Source organism: Herpailurus yagouaroundi, unplaced genomic scaffold (assembly GCF_014898765.1).
Source record: "Herpailurus yagouaroundi ecotype Mexico unplaced genomic scaffold, PumYag 141, whole genome shotgun sequence".
NCBI lineage: Eukaryota > Metazoa > Chordata > Mammalia > Carnivora > Felidae > Herpailurus > Herpailurus yagouaroundi.
The window spans coordinates 19,234,070-19,258,000 of NW_024412396.1; the positions used below are offsets into that span (position 1 = coordinate 19,234,070).

Consider the following 23,931-nt stretch of genomic DNA (forward strand, 5'->3'; position numbering starts at 1 on the left):
CTACTACTAAGGGGACCCTGGATGCCAGTCGCAGGCGACAGAGACCTCAAGTCAGCAGCCTTCCGTCTCAGATTTTCCTGGCGGTTATAGCTAATGACTTTTCCCACCGCTGTTAGTAGTCGCAGCTTGACCCGGTGACATTGCTTTATCCTGTAACTGTGGGGCTGTACGTAGTCCGCAAGTTGCCTTCTGCAAGAGGCTTGAGGACGCCCCTAGAAGTTCGCCTTTATCTCCAGTTTTTCCGCCGCCTCCCCTCCCCCTCCCTGCAACGCCCCCGCGACTCCTTTGCCAGGGGATTTGCAAGCACCTCGTGGACCCTCTCCTCCTGCCCGGGGTTAATCAGTCCGGAGCGAGCCGGGCTTGCAGGCGCGAGGGCAGAGGGAGGCACGGTGGCCCCGGCGGGGGTCTCGCCTGACTCTGAGTCTGGGAGGCGCGGTAGTTTCCGTCATTGCGGCGAGGGCCGGGCCCACGGCCGCGCGCCCGCCGCCGCCGCCGCCGCCTCCATGCTGCAGCGCCGGACGCAGTCCTTCCCGGCGGGGCGGCTGCCGCTGCCCGAACAGGCTGCGGTGGGGAGCCTGGGACCGGGGCCCGCCCTGGCCGCAGCCGGGGTCCTTGGCTGCCAGCCGCACGCCTGAGCTGCGGACTCGCCCTGGCGAGGTGGGCAGCGGGCGGGGCGCTGTGTGCAGCGGCTCGCAGGGAGTCGGCCACCGTGTGCAGAGCGGCCCGAACTGAGGACTCGTGTGTGTGTGTGTGTGTGTGTGTGTGTGTGTGTGTGTGTGTGTGTGGTGTGCGCGTGTGTTTGCGCGTGTTTTTCCTTCTTCCCTAGAGGATGTGAATGGATTCGCAGCTGGCTGCTCCCTTAGGATTCTTGACTGTGGAGCTCTGGGCTGTGAGCACAACCCACCCATATAATCCATTTTGCACGGTCGGTTTATATCAAGAGAAAAAAGCGCAACTGGACGGGGGTGGGGCCGACCGAGGAAACCTTCTGGAAATACACACACACATTCACAAGAGAGAGGAAGAATGAAAGACCCGGGAAGATTTTTATAACCTTCCTGCTGACTCTTCTGTTTTCAGAAAAGATTCTGGATCTTTTCTACCTTTTGAAATCATCTTGGCATCTATTTTTTTTTTTTTTTTTTGTAAGCCGCTCTTCAGCTAGCTGCGTGTGTGTGTGTCTGCGTGTGTGTGTGTGTGTGTGTGTGTGTGTGCGCGCGCGCGCCTATCTGATGCATTTGACTGTCTTTTATCCAACTGCCCAGAAGCAAATGTTAACTCGTCGGTGCCCCCTCGATGCCGAGGTTCTTGAAGAGCAGGGAGGACGCCCAGACCCATTTTCTCGGCTGGATTCGGAACCGCTGCCTGCCTGTGGACCCATGTGTGTGGATCGCTTTACCCAGACGCTTGGAAAGCGCCAGTATTAACTTGCTTCCAGGTACATCACAAGGTCACCAGAGGGTCTTGTAGCCGTCTTGTTTCCGTGCATCTAGACCTTCCTGTCTTGGCCAGAGATATTTATGTTTCCGTCCACATCATCTGAAGCCAAAAGTTCAGCCCTTCGAGCTGGGTTCTGTACAAACAAGGTAACAAGGATTGCTTTTCAAACTGCTTAACAAAATTCCCGACTCTTCCTCAGCCCTTTCCCGGCTCTCTCCTCTCCACAAAAATGTCATCAGCCCTTGAATTGCGTGGATTTGGGTTGGAGGAGAACTTAAAGGAAACGTGATCAAAAGGCTTTGCCAAACCACTCTCTTTTCTGCCTGTGGTCCGGTGGGGATCAAAGCTGATCGTGAGAAGGACCAGTCCCCTCCCTGCTTCTCCCTCCCGGAGCTGGGCTGGATGTGCGTGTGCAAGAGTGAATGCGAGTGCGCGCGCGCCTGTGTGCGAGTGTGTGAGTGTGTGTGTGTTTGAGTGTGTCTGTGTGTGCGTGCGCGGCCGCCCTGCCTCTGCCCGCTCCCCGGGCGCAGAAACGCGGGTTTCATGGGGCGATCTCCGCGGATCCCCCACCCAGCGCGACCTGCGGGCAGCGGCGGCAGTGGCAGGAGCCGCCTTTCGGACTCCCTAGGATGCGGGTGCTGAGCTATGGCAAAGGGCAGCAAAGTGACGAGCGAGACCCGCGTACGACTGTGAAAGCCACCTGGAGCCACCTTGCCGGGATTGTACCTGCGGGCAGAAAGTCCTCCTACGACCGTCTTTTCCTCTAGAGGCACCAGGTAACAACCCAACGACTACCCGCCTCACCCAGCTTCCTTCTGATCTTGTTTCTAGTGTCTTATCTGCATTGCAGGCTACTTTACTTATTAATGTTTCGAAAATCATCAGGAAGGGCTGAAATATCCAAGGGCGCTCTGTGATGTTGTAATATAATTTCTAGTAGGTGGGATATAAATCTATACCTGAGCATTTAATCTAGCAGTGAAAGCTAAGGGAATATGGATACGCTCCACCCTGAGTGATGATATTGGAAAGCTAGGCATATTGAACCTGTCTGAAGATGCCAGAGATTAAAATTCCGTGTTTCCTTCAGGCTATGGTTGCCACGGACCATTTGGTATCCAACCCTCCCCAGACCGTGGAGTGCGAGAGGGTGTTTGGTTTCCACCCATCATTTCAGGCAAGGACCATTTTGACCCTTCTCTACCTCTGGTGCCAGGTTGTTTTCCTTTCCTTATTGTGGAGGAGCTTGCCAGATCCTTTAGTAGTTGTAAATTACACATCTGGAGACTTTAATCTGAAATGGAGTTTTCTTGGAACTTGCTCTGCATGAAAGGGAATTCATTGTCACCGGCGTGTGTGCGGAGATATGGTATTGAACTGCCAGCGTTTGCTTCTGTGTAGCAAAATACATCCCAGAGAGAAGTCATTTTTATGTCTAGAGGAGCAAGGCTAAAACCATAACCACCACCCCAATACTGTCCCCAGCTGTATTGTCTCGGTTGTAGAGCTCGGGTACGCGTGGTTTGTGTGGTTGGTTTTGGTGTGCTTGTTTCTGTATAATATGTATTTTTGAGCATTTTTGCCAGAGCATTGATTTACAAGGAATAGGGTGGGTTTGCGACTACCTAATTAACATATTGGGTCTGATACGTTAAAAAGGAGATTCCCAGGGCTGGCGGAGTCGGAACAAATTTAGCGAACTTCCAAAGCCCCTTACCCTCGCAGCTTATTTCTCTCATTTGCTTTTTTTTTTTTTTTTTTTTTTATCACCTCTGCGTCCCCTACAGAAATTTCACCCCTTCTAGAGAACATTCGGATTAACAAGATAAAGCACTTCCAAAGTAGTCTCATCAATGTTTTATTCCATAGTGAAGGCGGTCTGAATAATTCAGCTAAGGAGTGCTCGTTTGTCTCCAGACTTCGGTAGCTGCCTGCTGGGTGCACGCAGCGGAGGATGTGGCCGGGCCGAGCGCTCGGCGCCTTGCTCTAGGAGGCAGCGACTGGAGATGCACCGAAGGTTTCTCTTTGCCACAGCCGCTTAGAAAGTGTAGGGCGCTGCCTCTTTTCCTCCGCTTGCTGCGTTTCTATAGATATCCATATGATGGCATTTGCAGACTACAAGCTGGCCACTAGCTGGATGCTCTCGCGGTCTCTGCGCGTTGATGTCCCTGACTGCTCTGGAGTCTGGGCTCGGCTGCTGCTGCAGCCCTCGCAGGCTGGTGGTGCTACAAGGCCGTAAATGCAGCGTGCTTGGGGGCTGGGCTCCGCCACTGCAGCTGCCAGGCCCTGGTCGACACTTTTTGAGGAGGGGCTGGAGAGCTCAGCGGGCCCCCTGGCAGACAGCGGGCGCATCATGGCTGAGGTGGCGGCCTGGATATGAGAGGAAGGAGGTGGAGAGAGACGCGTGGAGGGCAGTGAGGTCCTGCCTGACTTCCTGCGCCTGCAGTCCTCCACCCCCTTGTAAATGAATATTCAAGAACATAGAAGAAAAGCTGGCTGCAAAAATGCCTTGATACTCAAATGTCGCTTGATTTCTCAGGGTTGGAAACCTGAAACTAAGTGTTTTTCCTAGATTTCCATTTCCTCCTGTCTCTTCTCTCTCCTCTCCTCCAGCTCGCCTGGATTTAATTAGGTCATTTATACTCCTGTTTTATCTCCAGTTGAAATACCACTGAAAAGACAACTGCACTCCCCACCCCGACCCCCAAGCCCAGTAAACACGAGGGCTGTGAGGGCCACTCTTCAGACAGATTTGCTCTGTAAGTTCCAGCTCTAGGGAGAACCAAGAAAGGATATAGAAAGTAACTTGACTTTAACAGAAAAGCAGGTCCACATTCTCCTCTCTGAAGACTCAGAAATAAAAGGGTACTGCCTGAATGAAAACTCAAAATAAGTGGGCATTTGGGAGGAATTAGATGGGGGGAGGTTCTTATCTTTTATCTTCTTTTTTTAAGTTAACTTCTATGTATTTCCCTCATCACTCAGGAAATCCTGGACAGAATACCTATTTATGTGTACTAAAAATCTGACAAAGACACTTCTTTGTCCCCCAGATATCTCCAGAATAGTATTTCAACAGAAACCATATTCATAATATTTGTTAGCAGATAAGGCATACCTCTTTAGAGGGTACCCAAGAAAGAAGAAATGCTGGGGCAGAATATCAGTGACTGGGAACATAGTGGGTTTTCTCTATTTCCCTCCTCATTTCACTTCTCTCTGGCCTTGTCTCACCACAAATTCACTATTCTGCAGGCTTGTGTCCTCACCCTGAGGGAAGGCAAAACAAATGCATTATCTGGTTGTTGAGTGCTTAGAAGCCTAAACATGGATGACTATGTGATATATGTTTAGGATCAGCATTCATTGGTACATGGAGTTAGGTGGAATGTCAAAACCAAATCCACCTCCTAGCACAGAGTTTCATATATAGAAGTTACTTAAAAATGGAGATTTCTGTCTCCCTTCCCTTCTCCCTTGCTTGAGTGGCAGAGAGGTAGACACCGGTTAGTTTGAAGATCTGAGACTACTGACCTTGTACTTAGATAGAGCTGGCTTGGCTCACTAATGGGTTAAGACTGTCAGGTGTTAATAGGAAATTTCCCAGCAAAATGTTCCTTCCTTTTAAGCTCTCTTATGTTTACCAGCAAGAGGGCAAAAACAATAGGAAAGTCAGGGCACCCATGGGAACAGATGTGAGCATGTAGGCAGGTGCAAAGAAGTTGCCCCTTGACTCCTGTCCCCCAGACCATTTCTTTTAGTTACTTTTCCTTTTCTCTTTTCAAGAGGAGAATGACCTTGAGCAACACCAGTCTTCTGTGCTTTACACACCTCTTTCCCACTTCACACATGTGATGTATATATGAACACACACAGACATATGCATATCTACTTCAGTTTTGAAACATGAGACTTTTGTGCTTGAGTGATTTGGGAGGGGTTCATTAAGATATATCTTTGACTAATACCAGGCAGAGATGATTTTTTTTTTCTTTTTTCTCATGAGGGGCTAGCAAGAGCTTTGGTCACTTGAAAGAAAATTGTCCCACCTATATCCCCTCTTCCATTATTTTTGTCTCCTCTGTCATTAAATGCATTCTTGGTGGCAAAGTATTGTGTGGTTATGGCGTTGGTGTTTGAATGACCATCGCATGTTTTATCTGCTTTAAATCTTTTCATGAATGACCATCAGTTCTTTTTTGTTCATTCACACCAATGTTCTGCTTTCTCTTGCTGCTTGAAGCACTTTAGGCTCAGTAGTTTTGCTGACTTTTCTAGCTGGTGAAATTAGGATCTTGCTTTCTGCTGATGAGATGCTTGCAGATATCTAACAGTGTCCCTGCCTCTGCATAAAAGTACCATGTAATAAGCTCTATATCATATATCTTCAGTTATTTTAAGAACAATTGACAATAGATAAGATTACTGATAAATATGTGCCAATTTTGAGGTTCGAGAAAGAAAGCTACATAAAACTTCCTAGAACTGGCTAATTTGTTAACTCATTCCAGTGATTTTTATTTTTCATTTACTTAGAAATATAACATTTTGGCATTATTTTCATAGTTTTGTGTATATGGTAGTCACTTCTAACTTTTATGCTTTATTGAAGAATAAATACAAGAATTTAGGCCTTTAAATAGATAGGACACACGACTAACAGGTAATTTTGCTAAATCATTCCACGGTCACACATGTGTATGGCTCTGCCTTGTTCAGTAAACCTTGAAAGTGAGACTGCTTATTACATTTCTACAGCCCACATTTTTATTCCTGTGGCATCCTTCAATCATTGAGAACTATTTAAAACCTAAGGCAGTATAATTTGTCCATTACATGGTGTGTGCATGGTAAAATTAAGAAGAATTATGTTTATCAGTATTGAAGCTATTCTGGTTAGAAGTGAACCATTTTTGTTATGCCCTATCAACATAAATTGTGTGTTTTTATGAAAACTCCAGTTTCATATAAGTGTAACAAGAGATAGAAATATAAGAATTTAATTTAGAAATGGCTAATGCCATTTTAAAGCTTTTCATCATAGTGTTCTGATACATACTCTTCTGACACAATGCTTTTTACTGAACTATGACATAATTTAATACTAATTATGAAGATGGTTAACAAGTGATAGAAAATAATAATGAAATTACATGGTTATATAAATGTAGTATCATTTTATTGACAGCCTGTAAACCACATGAAAAGGCCTTATTATTAAGCTATGAGCTATATCAGTAAGATTTCTCAGAATTTGGCTTTGAGGGTCTATGTTTGTTAAGTTACAAACTAGGTCACATTAGGAAGAAAATGCAAATTGATCAATTCGAGTCTTCCTAGATAATATGTATCTTTTTATAGAAGAAATCTGTCTAAACTTAAACCTCATGCTACTCTGTTTCTTCGTGAGACCATATATGCAATTTATTGCTTTAAAAATCCTTCCAATCCTACCATTGGATATTGAATCTACTTTAGATTCCTCTAGAAAGAAGTCATAGGATAAATGCATAATGTGATAGCATGGACCTTTTTTCCCAACTCTAGAAGCAGTTTTCTGAATTCATGGAAAAATGCAAGAAAACACTATTTAGTTCAATAGAACCAGTGTATTTAATCAGGGATAGAAGCCAAAACAGTATTGTTTATATTTCTCTATTTTTTACTTTGCTCTGTGCAGCTCTTTTGAGGAAATGCTAGAGACCTGAAGTTTGCATATTAGTTGCTTTCTCCATTCCATCCCCCATGTTGACTTCTCATTTCCTGTCTTAATAGATTTTTCATGAATCCTAGTGGTGTTGCTTCCAAAGTTATTGGATATTTGCTTTAAAGTGATTTATTAGTGGGAACATATCAACTCTGTTATGAAAACTAACTTTCTCTTATCTTCTTTGGAAGTACAGGCTGTGGTGTTTTCTTAGCAATTAGCTCTTTTTGTTATATTTCCATGGTATGTAAGTTAGGTTATTAAGTGATTTCTATGCATTCATTTTATTAGTGTTAAGACATTTGTATAGCAACATTAAAATGCATATGACTTGCATGGTGATATTGAACACTGTATGGAGCAGCACATACACTTTTTCTACATGGAGAGATACTGTTATAGCACTAATAGTCACAGATATTTTAATTTAAAATGCCTCATTTAACAGGAACGTGCCTACCTTCATACTGAAATTTAGGGGTTATTTATAGGAATTTTGTAGGATATTGGCCAGGTATTTACTGTTCAAATGTCAGGCACTTTAACAGCATATAAACTAGACATTGGATCCTGACCTCAAGGAACTTATTTTCATAGTAACAGGAAGGATGTAAACAAATACATAGGCTGGAAAGTTAACTGATATTTTTTATTCTATCTTGATATGTTATACTCTGTAGTAAGAGGGACAAAGGAAATTGGGAAATTGTTAATGTGTTTTGTGGAGGTTGATATTGTGCAGTGGTTAGAAGCATGAACTTTGGGATTGCACAAACCTGTGTTTCAGGCTTATGTAACCTCTCTGAGCCTCAGTGTCCTCACCTATAAAAGGAGGCTAATGATAAAGGACATTCAGCTGCTATCATCACCAACATCATTGCCATCGTCATTATCATTTCATCATTAGTTATCATGAGGGGAGAGGAAAAAACTAAAGGTGTAGTAATTGAATGATGTCAGAGTCTATGCCTGGGGTCGTAGACCCTCAGGGTTCCAGGGAATGCTAAAGCTTATTCAAAACAAGGGCCCCACAGTCCACTGTCTTCAGAGACCAGGCACATGTAAAGCAGGGAATCTGGTGAGGTTTAAGAAATTATAGGTTGGAGGATCTCTGGTACTCTGGTGATTGCATGATTTACACAAGACTTTCAAATTTAAATTCATTTTAACCCCTGATGGGTCTGGCATTATAAAACTTCTGAGTTCTTCTGACATCTATTCAAATTTAGATTTTCACTAAAGCATCCCTGCCAAATGGTCATTTTGACAAAACTTGAGTACCTTCAAGGATTCTAAAATCATTCCACCTAAACCAGATTATTCCATTTTTGTATAGGCATATCATAAAATTTATTTCTGGAGTTGAGCCAAATATCTGGCATCCTTGGCTTCAAATTAATTTTGATATGGAAGGAAGGGCACATAATAAATCTAATTCCCAGTGACAGTACCTCGAATATTTAAACTGAGTTGCTTGAGATCTTCAAACCATGATTGCTCTGCTTATGATTAAACATAATTAGGCCTAAACTGGTTTGGGACAGTTTTCTATGTGTCATGATTTTAAGCCTTTTTACACTTTATACTCAATAAATGTTATCTATCGTAAGTTTTTATCACCACCCTTTTCTAGATGGACTCCAGTTTGTTTGTCTCACTTTACACTGAAGTGTGATACCAGCTCCAGCAAACCATGTGGCATGACTAGTGTAGCGTTGAGCAGAACTATTCTTTTCTTGCTTTTGGAACAGAGAAAGCAGGCACATACTGTCACTGTCCATCCAGCACTCCTGTCACATTTACTCTTTCATCAATGCCTTCTCTCCTTTTGAGACTGAACAAGGCATTGGAGTCCTTAACATAGACCTCCAAGATGCTACAACTCATCAATCCAGAGTGGAGTCTGACTTCACAACCCTGGGATCATGACCTGAGCCATGATCAAGATTCAGACGCTCAACCAACTGAGTCACCCAGGGGCCCATCTCTTGATCTCAGCTCGGGCCTTGATATCGGGGTTGTGAGTTTAAGCCATGCAGGAAGCACGCTAAAAAACCCAACAAAAAAAAAAAAAAAAAAAAAAAAAAAAAAGAAAAGAAAAGGAAAGAAAAGAACCCACTGTGGGGAAACTGCAATCTAGAGTGAGGAACAAATATTCTCTCAGAGAGGCAACCATATTCTTCAGTCGGTCTTGATACTTTTGCATCTTTGCCTCTTAATTTACCATTAAACCTAGATGATACTGATTTCTAGAATATTTACTAAGCTTGTGTTACCTTCTCCATAATTGAATAAAATTGATGATTGGACTTCCAACCGTTTTTATAGCCTCTGTATGAGGTCACCAGATTTCTAATAAGGGGAAAATAATCTGAATACTGGAGAGAATGGCAGTAAAACTCTCTTTATCTGGTATCCATACAGGATGAGTCTTGGTTATCAACATTCTCCATAATTTAGAAATGTTACTCTTTTTAGATGCCATGTTTAAAAATGTTTCTTTTGTTTTTTCTTTTTCTTTGTTAACATTTATTTATTTTTGAGAGACACAGCACGAGTAGGGCAGGAGCAGAGAGAGAAGGAGACACAGAATCCGAAGCAGGCTCCAGGCTCTGAGCTGACAGCACAGAGCCTGACATGGGGCTCAAACTCACAAATCATAAGATCATGACCTGAGTCAAAGTCAGATGCTTAACCCACTGAACCACCCAGGCACCCCTAAAAAATGTTTCTTTTAAAATTTTGCTTTTTAAAAAAGTTTTAAAAATATTTTTATTTTATTTTTGAGAGAGAGAGAGAGAGAGAGAGAGAGAGAAAGGGGGAGAGAGAGAAAACATGAACAGGGGAGGGGCAGAGAGAGAGGGAGACACAGAATCTGAAGTAGGCTCCAGGCTCTGAGCTGTCAACATTGAGCCTGACATGGGGCTTGAACTTGTGAACCACAAGATCATGACCTGAGCCAAAGTCAGATGCTTAACTGACTGAACTACCCAGGTGCCCTGAAATTTTACTTTTTAAAAATTATTTATTTATTTATTTTGAGAGACAAAGAGAGAGCATGAGTAGAGGAGGGGCAGAGAGGGAGAGAGAGAGAATCTCAAGCAGGCTCCACACTTAGCGAAGAGCCCTATGTGGGGCTTGATCTCACGAACTGAGATCATGACCTGAGCAGAAATCAAGGGTCAGCCACTTAACTGACAAAGCCACCCAGGTGCCCGTAAAAGTTGTTTTAATTCTAATGTGAATGGTAATAGTTATTAAAATTGACACATCAATTGTAAATACAGTTAACCTTTTCTGAAAGACTTGAAGTCTTTGTTGTATATGTTAGTGATGCCAGAAAGCCCTCAGGGACCAATCCATGTCATGTTTAAAGCACGGATGTTTGTACGGATATGACATTTTCCACAGTTTCTTTTCTTTCCTGTCTGTGTATGATTTTTCTTTTCCTTGCTCTCATATAGCAAACTTTTTCAGTGGGTTTGTTTTCTTTTTTAAATCACTGATAGGAAGTTATTAACAAAAGACAAGATTGTTAGATATCTTTGTGAACTAAGAACCTGAGGATGAATAATATTCTAAGACTCTCTCGGCTAAGGAAAGCACATGAGTTTTCCTTCATATAGTTTATGTGGAAAGTACTTAAAAATGATAATGTATCTTTATCTAATAAATATAATAGATGATGACGATTATGATCATAAACACATTTTCTTAGAATATCATCTATGCCGGATACTATTGGTTTTTACTTTCTTCTAACCCATGCAATAATCCTACAGCTTGGGCATGATTGTATTCCTTTTTTTTTTTTGAAGATCAGGTTGAGGCTGAGGGCAGTTAACTTGTCCGTGATCAGATGACTAACAGATGATAGGGCTAAAATTCAAATCCAGATACTTCTGATTCTAAAAAACATGCTGTATCTACTATACCTTGGAGGTTTCCATTTTCTTCTCCCTGTTAAAGCTGTTTTCTGTTGATTGTTATTACATAAATGTGTTTTTAACCTCCTTCAAGGATGATGGCCATCCTCTGAATATGCACCTTGTTCTTAATTTCTTTTCCTTTCTGGTACTTTGTGAATTACTGTATTTTATATCTGGAAGTTTATGAAAGACTTTATGGTTATTCATTAGGGGATTTGGTAGCTCTTTGTATGGAGAAATGTTTGATCCTGGCTCTGAGATATAAGTATATCCTAAAATTTTTTTTGCTAAACTAGACTGTGTGATTTTGGGTGATTTACTCTTTCTAATTCCTCCTAATTTCCATCTACATAAGGGTCTTGCAAGCTACTGTGAACTTGCTGGTGTGTCTTAAGTAATTAATAAGTAATTGCTCCCTGTAGCGCTTTTCCTAGTACAGAAGAATTGGAATAAATCGGAATTCTATAAATGTTAGTTAGGATGAGATGGAACTTGGAGATCATTAATGATCATTCATCATTAAAATGTTTGTATTTGTCTAATTGTGCTCTGCACTCCACTTACCTCTTATTCCCGTTACTATGTCTTTTGTGCTGCTGTTGCTGTCATTAATGAGTGCTTCAGTCTTTACCCCTAGTTACCTCCTTCCTTTGAGACAGGGCTGGAAAGATGGTCAAATAACAAACTCATTGTGTCATCCTGAATCCGGATTTCTATGCTGTTATTTCAATGACAGAGGGGCCTGATAGCCAAAATTGGATGCTTAAGTATAGATGTATTTGTTGGCAGAACAGACCATTTCTAGATTAAGCCCTGTGGTGTGTTCCCATCTGTGATTTGCTTTCTTACTTCCTCTGATGGATTCAGGATGGCCACAAACTCATTATAGGTATCCCTATCAAGAGTACATGTCATGTTTCCTTTCCCCTTGCGTCTGGACTGGCCTTGCAACTAGCTTTGAACAATAGGTGTGGCAGAAGTAATAGGATATAACTTCCAAGCTGCATCCTCCAGAGATCATACAGTCATCCCTCTTGCCCTCCTGGAAAAAAAATGTTAACATCATGTGAAGAAGCCCAGGTTACCCTGCTGGAGACAAGTGGCCCGGCTGACAGCTGGTACCAGTGGCAAGGCATGTGAAGGAGGCCTCCTTATAGCATGCAGACACAGTAGAGCTTCCAGCTAATTATAGTCACACGGGTGACCCCATATAAGACCAGCAGAAGAACCAGCCCAAATTGATAATGTACAAATCATGAACAAATAAACTGATTGTTACTCTAAGCCACTAAGTTGTGGGTAGGAGTAAATAGCTGAGACATGCTCTGGGGTGATGGGATGCAGCCAGCCATCATGCCTGTTTTGGAAGACAGTCCTGTCTCTCTTTTTTATCCTTTCAACAAAGGTTGGTTAAATATCTACTAGATTTAGGTATGCTGCCCCCATGTATGGATTCGTGGATTTTTGAAGAGGAATATAGTGCTTAAGCTTTTGGAAGTAATTTGCTGATTCCTTAAATGCCTCAGATTTCCTTTTCCTAAGGTGTTTCCTAACATGGCTGAATGTACATGGGGATTAATTTTGATTTGCCTGTTTACTGCTGTACCCACTTTTCACTGCATTAGACAAGCTTCTCTGAAAGAGCTGTCCTCTTATGCTAGGGATAATGCCATTCACCTAAAGCCCAAGGGAGAATTGGTCTTTGTTTCTCTAAGTTGCATTTTGAGCTTGGTTTGGTTCAGAGGGACAGTTTGTCAATTCTCCAAGATTTTATTTTACCTTCTAATTATGTTTCAGTGATTCATATTTACTATTCATTTCTTCTGTAAATTGCATCTAGATTGCACAATTACTTTATTCTGGGACTTTATACACTCTCATTTTTTTTAATGATGTTCTCATTTATGTATCAAATTACTCTACAGGCATTTGACATACTGTTATAGGTATAATAAGGTACAGGGTGTAGGCCATGGGGCAGGATAATTATAATGGCTTCGTAACTTTTCTGATTACTGTTTAATTATAAAAAATACATAATTACAAGATGAATACAGTCAAACTGAGTGTTTTTTACTTTTAGTAAAAGAGATACATTTGTGAGGAGGTGTGTGGGAATGCAAGTCACATTCACCTAAATATTTTTTATGAAGGTGTTGTCCAATGGATTTGAAAGTCTCTCTGGTATATATCAAATATGATCAATTTTATTTACATTTCCTTCTTGCTATTTCTTTCTGTGATTTTAGAGTTTAATATAAGGTAGGTAATATATGCTATGCTAATTACTTGAAGTTTCTACTAGTGAATACTTTTTTTAATGTTTATTTATTTTTGAGAGAGAGAGAGAGAGAGAGAGAGAGAGATCACACAAGCTGGGGAAAGGGAGACAGAGGATCCAAAGCAGGCTCTTCACTGTCAGCACAGAGCTGGATGTGGGGCTCAAACTCACCAATGATGAGATTGTGGCCCTAGGTGAAATCAAGAGTTGGATGCTTAGCCAACTGAGCCACCCAAGCACCCCATCTACTAGTGAATTCTAAAATAACCAAGTACATATTCCATCTGCTGCATGTTTCGATGTACATAAGAATTTATCTTCTTAGCATGATATGTATCAACTTCCAGGATCCCATCTGCAAACTCCAGCGTGCGTATGGTGTTTTACTCAGCATGCTCCTTCAGTGGTCACCAACATAATTTTCCCTCTATTCTTCTAGGTTCTTGCCTAAAACCCCCTTGTAATGAAAATACAGATTAACAGAAGAAAACAGAAATTTAACAACGTGTATGCTTCCTGTATACGTAGAGATACCCAGGAAAACTGAGTACCTCCCCTAAATGGCCGAAGCCATTACCTTAAATACTATCTCCATGGGGCGCCTGGGTGGCTCAGTCAGTTAAACTGCCGACTTTGGCTCAGGTCATGATCTCATGGTCTGGTCTGTGAGTTCGAGCCCCCGTGTCGGGCTCTGTGCTGGCAGCTCAGAGCCTGGAGCCTGTTTAGGATTCTGTGTCTCCCTCTCTCTGACCCTCCCCCATTCATGCTCTGTCTCTCTCTGTCTCAAAAATAAATAAACGTTAAAAAAATACTATCTCCAACTAAAGACAAAAAAAAAATTTTGGAGGGGATGGAAAGCCAGTTATGGGAGATTTTCAAGCAAACACAGTAATGATTGTTATGGGTATGGTTGTTATGCAGTTTGTGCCTCTGCTATGGATAAGAGTTTTTAGAGGTTTAGTTGTCCTCCTCTTCCTAGTACAGAGAGAAAGACACCCTTACAAGTGGAGACTTCTTTTATAAATGTGAATGTCTGTTACAAAAGGGTAACTTCTACTTGGTTTTTAGAGCCTTTCCTATGTCTGCTATTTCTTAAAAGTAGTCAACCTAAATTAATGTTTATGCCAAAAAGGCATATTTTGGGGTGTCAAATTCTCCACTGCTTTAAGATTTCTTAGCAAGTTTCGTTGTTTTGGGGAAACAAATTGAAAGTAGTCAAGCCATAGTCTGACTGTAAAATCTTTAAAATGAATGTCTCTAGAGGCAGCTGGCTAGCTCAGTTGGTGGAGCATGCAATGCTTGATCTTGGGGTTGTGGGTTCCAGCCCCAATGTCAGATGTAGCCATTACTTAGAAATAAAATCTTTAAAAAATAAATAAAAAATGATAAAATGAATGGCTTTAATAGAATTTAGCTACAAAGGAAATTACATCCATCTGTTCATCATAGAGAATTGAATAACACCTGTAATATTTATGTAAGGCAGGCTTCATTTTATTATAATAAAAGAGTAAGAGGGTATTCATACACACACACACACACACACACACACACACACACAGAGCTTGTTTATTTTATCAAAACTAAATCATTATTAATAGGCATACTATATATTGTACTGCTAGCAATTATCACACTTTAAAGGAAGATTGTGAATAAATTCTAGGCTAAATGATTGTGGAAAAATAATCATCTTTTATTCACTTTTAAATAATGTGCAGTAAAATTATAAGAAAGTGACAATGACTGAATTTAAATAATACTTTTTAAAAGTAGCACGTAGCTTCTTTTTTTTTTCTCTTGGTAAAACAGAGATCATACAAATGCTGCCATATTGCAGCTTTTGCATTTGTTCTCACTGTTTTTCAGCCTTCTGAAGTGTAGCATTCTCCATTGTGGCTTACTCATTTCTTAAAGTCATACTGGTTTTTGTTGTTGTTGTTGTTTTGATAAGAAGTCTGTATTTTCTGATGAACCTCTTTTCTAACTTTCTACTATAATTTAATTTAAATGTTATAGGCAATAATAATGAACTGGGTTTTAGCTGGGATAAGCCATCATTTTGTACTGTCTTTTTGGTAAGCTTTCAGCCAAAAGAAGGAAGTAAGAAACCCTTGGCAAGGGGTGAGCAGGGTCAGTTTGAGAGCCGCTGTCTCAGCATAGGGTCAGCTCAGCTGTTAAAGCTCAGCCTTCCATCTCCCTAAAGGCTCATTGCTGTTCCCTCAGGACCACAGCGTTCCTACAGTTATTAAGGAAAGAGACTTCCATTTGACAAATAAAATGGCTAAAATTCATACCTGTGCGGATTTAAAAAATGGCTGTGTGTTTGAGTTCCTATTAAGTGGCACATCAGAAAAGTAATCAAACACACCCGTGTTTTTTAGGGAACTCTACTATAATACAGTTACTGGTGTATGGACCCACTATTAAATGGTTTTAATAATCAGTTTTCAGTGTCTCTGTTTAAAAAGTCATAAAGAAAAAGTGTAGCTCTGACTCGCTAGCCTTAATTGACAACTGTAGGCAATATCTACTTATATTTCTTTTTTTTTTTTTTAAAGATTTTATTTTTAAGTGATCTCCATGCCCAATGTGGGACTGGAACTCACATCCCTGAGATCAAAAGTCACATGCTCCACTGACTGAGCCAGCTAGGTACCCCCGATATCAACTGGTGTTTCTTTTTTCTTCTTTTTTTTAATTTTTTAAAATCTTATTTACTTTTGAGAGAGAGAGAGAGAGAGAGAGAGAGAGAGAGAGAGAGGGAGAGACACCAAGCGTGAGCAGGGGAGGGGCAGAGAGAGAAGGAAACACAGATCCAAAGCAGGCTCCAGGCTCTGAGCTGTCAGCACAGAGCCAGATGCGGGACTCGAACCCACGAACTGTGAGATCATGACCTGAGTTGAAGTTGAACGCTTAACCAACCCAGCCACCCAGGCGCCCCTCAACTCATGTTTCTATTAGATTTTCATTGCTCGAGGCTTCTTAAGGTATCATCCATTCTTTAGGAGTTGGATATTTGCCTTCATTTTAGTTTATTTCAATATAGTGGAGATAGAAACATCCTTTTCATAGTCAGTTTTTGGCCAGCGTACCCTAAAATTTACTAATTATAGTGAAATCACAACTCTGCATTCTTCATTGAGAAGAAGCTGGTGGCAGTCTGGGAAGAAAATAATGTAGTGTGGTTAGCCAATGTTCCTGTTTCCTCTAGTGTAGTGTGACTAGTTTAATCAATTACAGATGCAGCAGTTAAGTTCCTGAATTACCAAAAAGAAAATGTTTCCTGGCCACTATATATGTGGTATTTTAATATCAAATACCTTGAGCTTCAGCTATCCAAGGTTTGAAATAATTTTGTTGGGGAGCAAGGATTTCCTGTCCTCTTCTAAATCTTTCTAGCTGAACTGAAAATCAAACTGACATGAGACAGATTAACAGGAGAAAATAAGATTTAATATCGTATATACCAGGAATCTAAATAGACGTGGAAATTCCAAAGACAGTGAGGCAAAACGAGGTATATATGTCATTCTGAACAAAGGAGAAGGGGTAGGAGTCTGGAACCTCAAAGGGAAGGAATGCAGCTCACAGGGCACTCGTAAGAGGAGTGGATGTTTGGTAATTAGATCTGTTTTCCCTGCCATACAGATGGGTCACTCAGATAAAAATTATCTTTGGTAATAACAATTGTTCTGAGAAAGACGCCCAATTTTAGATTCTTCTCTGTAGTTAAGGATGGACAAAGGTTTCTCTTGAGTCCTCAGAGTCTGCTTTCAACTCAAAATAGTCCATATGCTGAAGTGGCATATTTTGAGTGGACCTCAAAAAAAAAAAACACATATTTTGTATATCTTTTAAAGTATAGTCAAAGACACTGCACTTTTTTTTAATGTTTATTTATTTTTGACAGAGAGAGAGACAGAGAGAGAAAGAGAGAGAGAGAGAGAGAGAGAGAGAGAGCATGAGTGGGGGAGGGGCAGAGAGAGAGGGCAGGCTCCAAGCTGTCAGCACAGAGCCTGACACGGGCCTTGAACTCACAGACCTTGAGATCATGACCTGAGCTGAAGTCAGACGCTCAACTGACTGAGCCACCCAGGCGTCCCCAAGACACTGCACTTTTAATCGGTCGGTGTGGACTGCAGTGTGAACGACTGGTTAGTTTTCCTGCACTTAGTCTTTTTGTGGAAGTATCATTGCTATTCTTTAATTAAAATCAACAATAGATTGTTGCAAATTGTGAACAAAGAAGATGTAATATAATATGATATCATTTGCAACCTCTTAAGATGATTCTACAGACAGGAAAAACATTGAGCTGGAAGGTTATCAGCAAAAATAGAATATAGCAAGAGATATAAAAATAGCACTCTCTTCCCTGTCTTTTACAATATGAGTCGAACACTCATTGTATGGTTCCTCATGAAATTTGCAGAGTGCTGAGAGATTCACTTTTAATTGAGGTAACCCTGAGCTTTTTGAAGTGTAACCAGTGACAGACTAAAGTGACATTTTGAAGAAGCACTGGTTGAATTATGAAATACTGTTACTCTACAACGCTGCTGGGAACCTTAATTGGAATATAGAGTCTAACTAAAGGAAAAAGCAAAAACAAGGAACAAATGATTGAATCATGATACATTTTTATATTGGGTTCTCTCACAGTTCACACATACACAAAAACGTAATTTTCTGTATTCCATTCTTTTGTCTTTTGTTTGAATCAGTGAAGAACGTCCCTCCTGATTCCTTCTTCCTTTTTTCTTTGTCTTAGTTCCAAAAATTGATTAATTCCAGATAAAATATCTTAATTACAGCTTAATCAGTTGCCAGTTTAATTTTTAATGAAGCAACTCTCAGGATATACTTTTTGCTAGTATTTGCCTTCATATTTTCCTAAGATATAGATTACTGTATTATCTTCATCATGATTAAGTGATGGATATTTAGAGATACATTAATGAGTCAGAGAGGAGAGTACAACTGTAGAGTGCTTTTCATTACAGAGTACTTCAGAGTTGTTAAAGGATAGGATCACAGTGTGGCTTTGAAATTTATCTCACAGAAACAGCTACTTAGGTTAAATGTACATTACAAGAAAGTTTATTGCAGTAGTGTTTGTAACAGCAAAAACATATTTTACAAAACATTGTACAGACTGAGTATTCACCAATAACAGGCAGGTTTCTTAACGGAATATTGTACTGTTCTTTAAGTAACTGAAATAGATCTATATTTGTTGATAAAGCTGTCCAAAATAGATGGTTACATAAGAATAGAAGTTATGGTGGCTATAATGTTATCCTCTTTGCATAAAAATTAATACACACACACATGCAGATACACATAAATTCATATTTATGAATTAGCATTCTTTGGAAGGGTACATACCCACAAAAAAGTAGATGGTGGTTTCCTCTGGGTGGGGAGGGTCAAATGATTTTCGATTTTATCCTTATAGAGAGTTTGAAACTTTTGTACTTTTACATGCTATAATTTGTAATAATAAAAAGCTTAAATATAAGGTTTAAATGACCATTATTGTTATAGATCAAATAAAATTAAAAATGAATCTTCTAAATAATTAAAGGCTATTATATGCTCGATGGTATAATATTACATAAGTCAACAAAAATGTGAATGATATTTGCAAATTTATTTTTATAGATAAATTGCAGAGATTTAGCAGCCAAGCTTATCTACAATATTGTTTGTACTGTTTAAAACAAACTATATGTCTGCCTCTTAGAGTGGATTTCCTTAACAATATGAAATACCAAATGTTCAATTGCTTTAGAGTTTCTGCTCAGTCTTATATTGCAAATTTTTAAAGGAAAAGTATCTCTAAAACTTAAACATTTAATTTAATCTGAAGTAATAAGAGAAAGACAAATACCATATGATTTCACTCAGGTGGGGAATTTAAGAAACAAAACAGATGAGCATAGTGAAAGGAGGGGAAAAAGGTAGGGAAGCAAAGCACAAGAGACTGAACTATAGAGAACAAACTGAGGGTTGTTGGAAAGGAGGTGGGCGGGGGATGGGCTAAATGGATGATAGGTATTAAAGAGGTGACTTGTAATGAACACTGGGTGTTATATGTAAGTGAATCACTAATCACTAATTAGTATGGAATCACTAAATTCCATACCTGAATCGATTTTACAATGTATGTTAACCAACTAGAACTTAAATAAGCAATTGAAATTAAAAAAAATAAAGTAATAGGAAAATTTGACTTCCATGATAAAGGATGTTTCATTCTGGATTTTATTTGCATCAGACCCCAGCACAATGTTTGCCATATAGATTAAAGATTGGATCATTAAATCAAAAAAGTAATTAGCTTTTTTTCTAGAATCTTAATGTAAATTGAAGATAAAATTATGTTTTCTAATATTCTTCAACATATTAACAGACTAAATAAAACAAAACACAAATATATGTGAGGTCCTGCTAGACCAGTCTAGAAAATTGGAGGAAAAAATACCACTAAATTCCACATTAACAAAGATTAAAAGTATTATTTAAATTTTGTACAAAACTAACCTTTGTATAAAAGGTTAGTTTTTACTCCACATTTAACTTTCACAGCTGAATTCTAAGGGAGTATATTTCTTGAAATTTATTTTCCACATTTTTATTGAGATATATGCAATTAACATACCATTTAAGTCACCCTTTTGAAGTGTAGAATTTAGTGGGTTTTAATATAATCACAAGGTTGTGCAACCATTACCACTATCTAATTCCAGAACTTTTTTTAAAGTTTATTTATTTATTTTTTAGAGAAAGAGGGAGAGAGAGAGAGGGAGACAGAGAGACAGGGAGAAAGAATCCTACGCAGGTTCCACACTGTCAGGGCAGAGCCCAATGGGGGGGGGGGGCTCGAACTCACAAACCAAAACCCGTGAGATCATGACCTGAACCCAAATCAAGAGTCGACACTTAACTGACTGAGCTACCCAGTCACTCCTAATTCCAAAATTTTTTTTTTATTCTCTCCCCAAAGAAACTCTACATCTATTAGCAATTGTTCCCTATTTCCCCCTCTCAGGAGGCTAATTTTTGGGGGGAGAAAAAACACAAAAAAGAAAATAAGTACACCGAAAACAAACTAGAGCTTTTTCAAAGAATTAATTTTCCCAAAGGCCTTTTTTAATCTTTCAGATAAGTAAACCGATTTCTTTTGACACATTCTTGTAGACATATTTTTTCATTAATGCAGTTTTGTTTTGTGAGATCCTCATTTGCCTAGGCATTTGATTCTAGTAGTTACTCCACATCATTTCATTGAGTTCACAAAGTACTAATTTTTATAAATGAAATTGCAGTTTACTATAGATATGCAATATGTTTTTAAGGAAAAAGTAATGATAAAGAAATTGGCAACGTGGTCAAAGATGTAGCTTTCTCTATATTGATCTATCCAACCATCTGTCTATAATGGTAGTAAGTGGAAAGAGATTTGAATGGGGTGAGTTCTATAAGTGAATAGTTCAGTAGTGAATATTGTTTATAGCAATACTTTTTGCTGCTTGAAACAATCTGGAAATTTCAGTGACTAGAGGAAAGAACACTTTAGCCACTTTGTATATCATTTGAAATTACATATATTTTCCCCCTGTTTAGAGAGAGACAATGAAATATACTTAAAGATTCCATGTATTCAATTGATGATTGTGATTGCTGTATATTAGGAATTGATTTTATTTATTACAGATAAGAAAATTAATATTTTCTCAGTATTTAGCATTCTAAGATTTAATGACATTTGACTGATAACTTATTTCAAGATTGCTGACTTAATATTTTATTGCACAGAAGGTCTATGCGCTGTGCAGAGACTGTTCTGTCCAGAGTGAAGCTTATCTGGCCTCTCAATTCTGAGTTCTTGAATGTTGACTATATTTTAAGCTCCTTTTATACCTCAATTCTCCTAAAGAATATTTACTTTTTTCTCACTAAGTGTCAGTGAAACCATTTATCAGAATAGATAAAAGAAAACAGTTCTAAGCCGGTTCTCTTTTTCTGTAGTTGGGTGCTGTATCTTTAACTTACTGATTTGTTTATTCAACAAATATTTATTGATAACATTCCATTTATACCAGAAATAGTGGTAAGATCTAGAGATCCAACAGTAGGCAAGAGAGATATGATTGTTGCCCTTGTGGAATGGACATAGTAGCAGGGAGAAAGACACTTGGGAATTCATGGATTCATTCTGTTTAGCATCAATTAAGTGTCTGATAACTGGTGCTGGCATTAAAGAGATAGAGTTGCTTTGCATGAGTGGAGACTTCTGACTCCCAGTGTGCTCTGGGAGTGGACAAGGTGGGATCCCATCCGTCAGGCTCACCTTCTGTGTGAGACCATGCTGCACGCTGATGAATCATGGTGCATGCTGGGCTATCTTGTTCTGTCTGGACTGCTGTTCTGTCCCCTGTAAATTCTCATTTAATCTGCAAACTATTAAAATTCACATGTTAGGCTAGATTCGTCACCTGCTGTTTTTTTAAAAAAACAGTATTGCAGATTATATACGTATGCGTGTATAATATCATGTATCTCTTTATTCACACACACACAAAAATACGTTTCCTTGGTTATTTATGAAGTTTGAGGGTTTTTCTGATTTTATGTCTTTTTTTAAAAATTTTAAAAGTTTTTATTTATTTTTGAGAGAGAGAGACAGAGCATGAGTCGGGGAGAGACAGAGAGGGAGAGAGAGAGAGAGGCATAGAATCCGAAGTAACCTGCTTTTCTTTCTATTTTAGATAATTTATTAGATATTAGATAAAGTTATTAGATAACTTTCTAATTTAGATAATGCTCTGGCTCAAGTGCTGGCTTAAAAATTTGTTTGAAGAGTATTTCCTGTTAATCAAAACCATATTATGTTTGATTTGCATTTATGGTTGTTTCTTATATTATACTATCAGATAAATTATCCAACAACTGGAGCCTGAAATTTACTGTTCAGTCAATCAACTTTGGGCTCACTTACTTGTGGGTTCCACGTCCATGCTGTTTTATGGCCTTGAAAGAATTCACACTTACTTACTTGTTAAAATAATTACATTTTTTTTTTACTTCAACTCATTTTCTTCAACATAACCAGGTGTTCAAAGGTTCCTATACATTATTTACATTTTACTTCTCTGGATGGAATTTTCTAATTGGTTAGTCAGTATAGTGGGTACAAAATCTTGTCCAAGCATTACTAAAGTATTTGCAGTTCTCTAAACATACTTAGCTATTTTATGTTTCTGTCTTTGATTCTACTCTGTTTTCTCTTCCTTTTGTTTGTTTCACAGACAAAAAAATGAGTATCATTTTCTCATCGTCCTCAAATTATTTATTCAACAGGATTTCCAAAATGTTCTTTTGGGAAGGCTTTTCTGATGCCTCAGAGTTGAGGTTGTTGTCACACATCCTTGTTTCCATCCTGCCCTCATAGCATATATCCTGGAGAGGCTTCAGGTGGTTCTCTGTGTTTCCATGCAAATGTAATGTCATGGCCATTCTGTATCAGAGCATTTTTTTTTTACATCACAGCACTTACACATTCTATTTAAATTGTTTTCTTATCTTTCTCTCCACATTTTCTTAGACAGACTCTGATGTATTTGAGGGCATGGTATACTTAACATATTTAAAATTTTCTTTTTATCCAAATGCCTAGAATAGTGTTTGAAATTATTCAATTGAATTATTGAAATGAATCACTCATTTATGGGTAAGGCCGTAATGGTGACAGAAAATACAGGCAATGATTTTCTCAAAAATTCTCCCAAGCTGGTTGATACCAAGCTAAGGATTTGCTGTCAAATAATACTTGAAGACCTTTTCTCAGAAAAAAAAATACTGGGAAAAACTAAGAAGGACCTTTGTACACATCCCCATTAAAATTAAAGAAAAAATTTCCTCTGTGTTGAACCAGTTTAAAGCAATGACTTCTTTCAGGTATTTAATTATTGTTCTGAATTGGCTGTTAGAGCATGTAAACTTAGAAGATACTGTAAATGTTTATCATTTCAAAGTTATAATTTGAATTATTGATCCTTTTCAGGAATTTCTGAAGGCTCTTTTTGAGGAATGCATGACTTTAGAACAGCTCTCTTTCTTGGATTATAATCTTCCCATTTGTTTGAATCCATACTATTTTCTCAGAATACAGAAATTCTAATTCCATGTTGTACATTATAGTGCAGTATAATTTCATATATATATATATACATATGCTATATGATAATATAGTACATATGGTATAGTTATCATTTACTTGCTGCAATTCAGATGTACAATAATGAAATAGTGAGAAGATTCTCATTTCTTCAGCAGCATTACTATTTTGCATCAGATACTTTTGAGAGGACATTAGTGTAAACATAATTCTCTTTTACAGTGGAATAATTTAATCATATAAGACATATGATTGCTTTAATCACTGGACATGAATTTGTCTACTCTCATCTTCTTTGATCATTTAAAAAAGTCCTTTATATCAATTAGATATATTTTGTATTCTTAGTATTTTTTCCTTTGATATTTGTGTTAGTTCTTTACCATTT

General features: G+C 39.0%; 1 protein-coding gene across 4 annotated transcripts in view; it reads left to right on the plus strand.

Annotated features, from left to right (window-relative positions):
* The first annotated feature begins 533 nt into the window (after positions 1–533).
* LRFN5 (leucine rich repeat and fibronectin type III domain containing 5) overlaps positions 534–23,931 on the plus strand; it is a 250,062-nt gene continuing 226,664 nt past the window's right edge. For 2 of the 4 annotated variants that reach the window (XM_040477023.1, XM_040477022.1), the window contains exon 1: positions 536–2,216. The gene's annotated coding sequence lies outside the window, so the exon portion shown is untranslated. Of the gene's footprint in view, positions 2,217–23,931 lie in introns of all 4 variants that reach the window. The other 2 variants (XR_005790853.1, XM_040477021.1) reach the window with 2 other exon arrangements.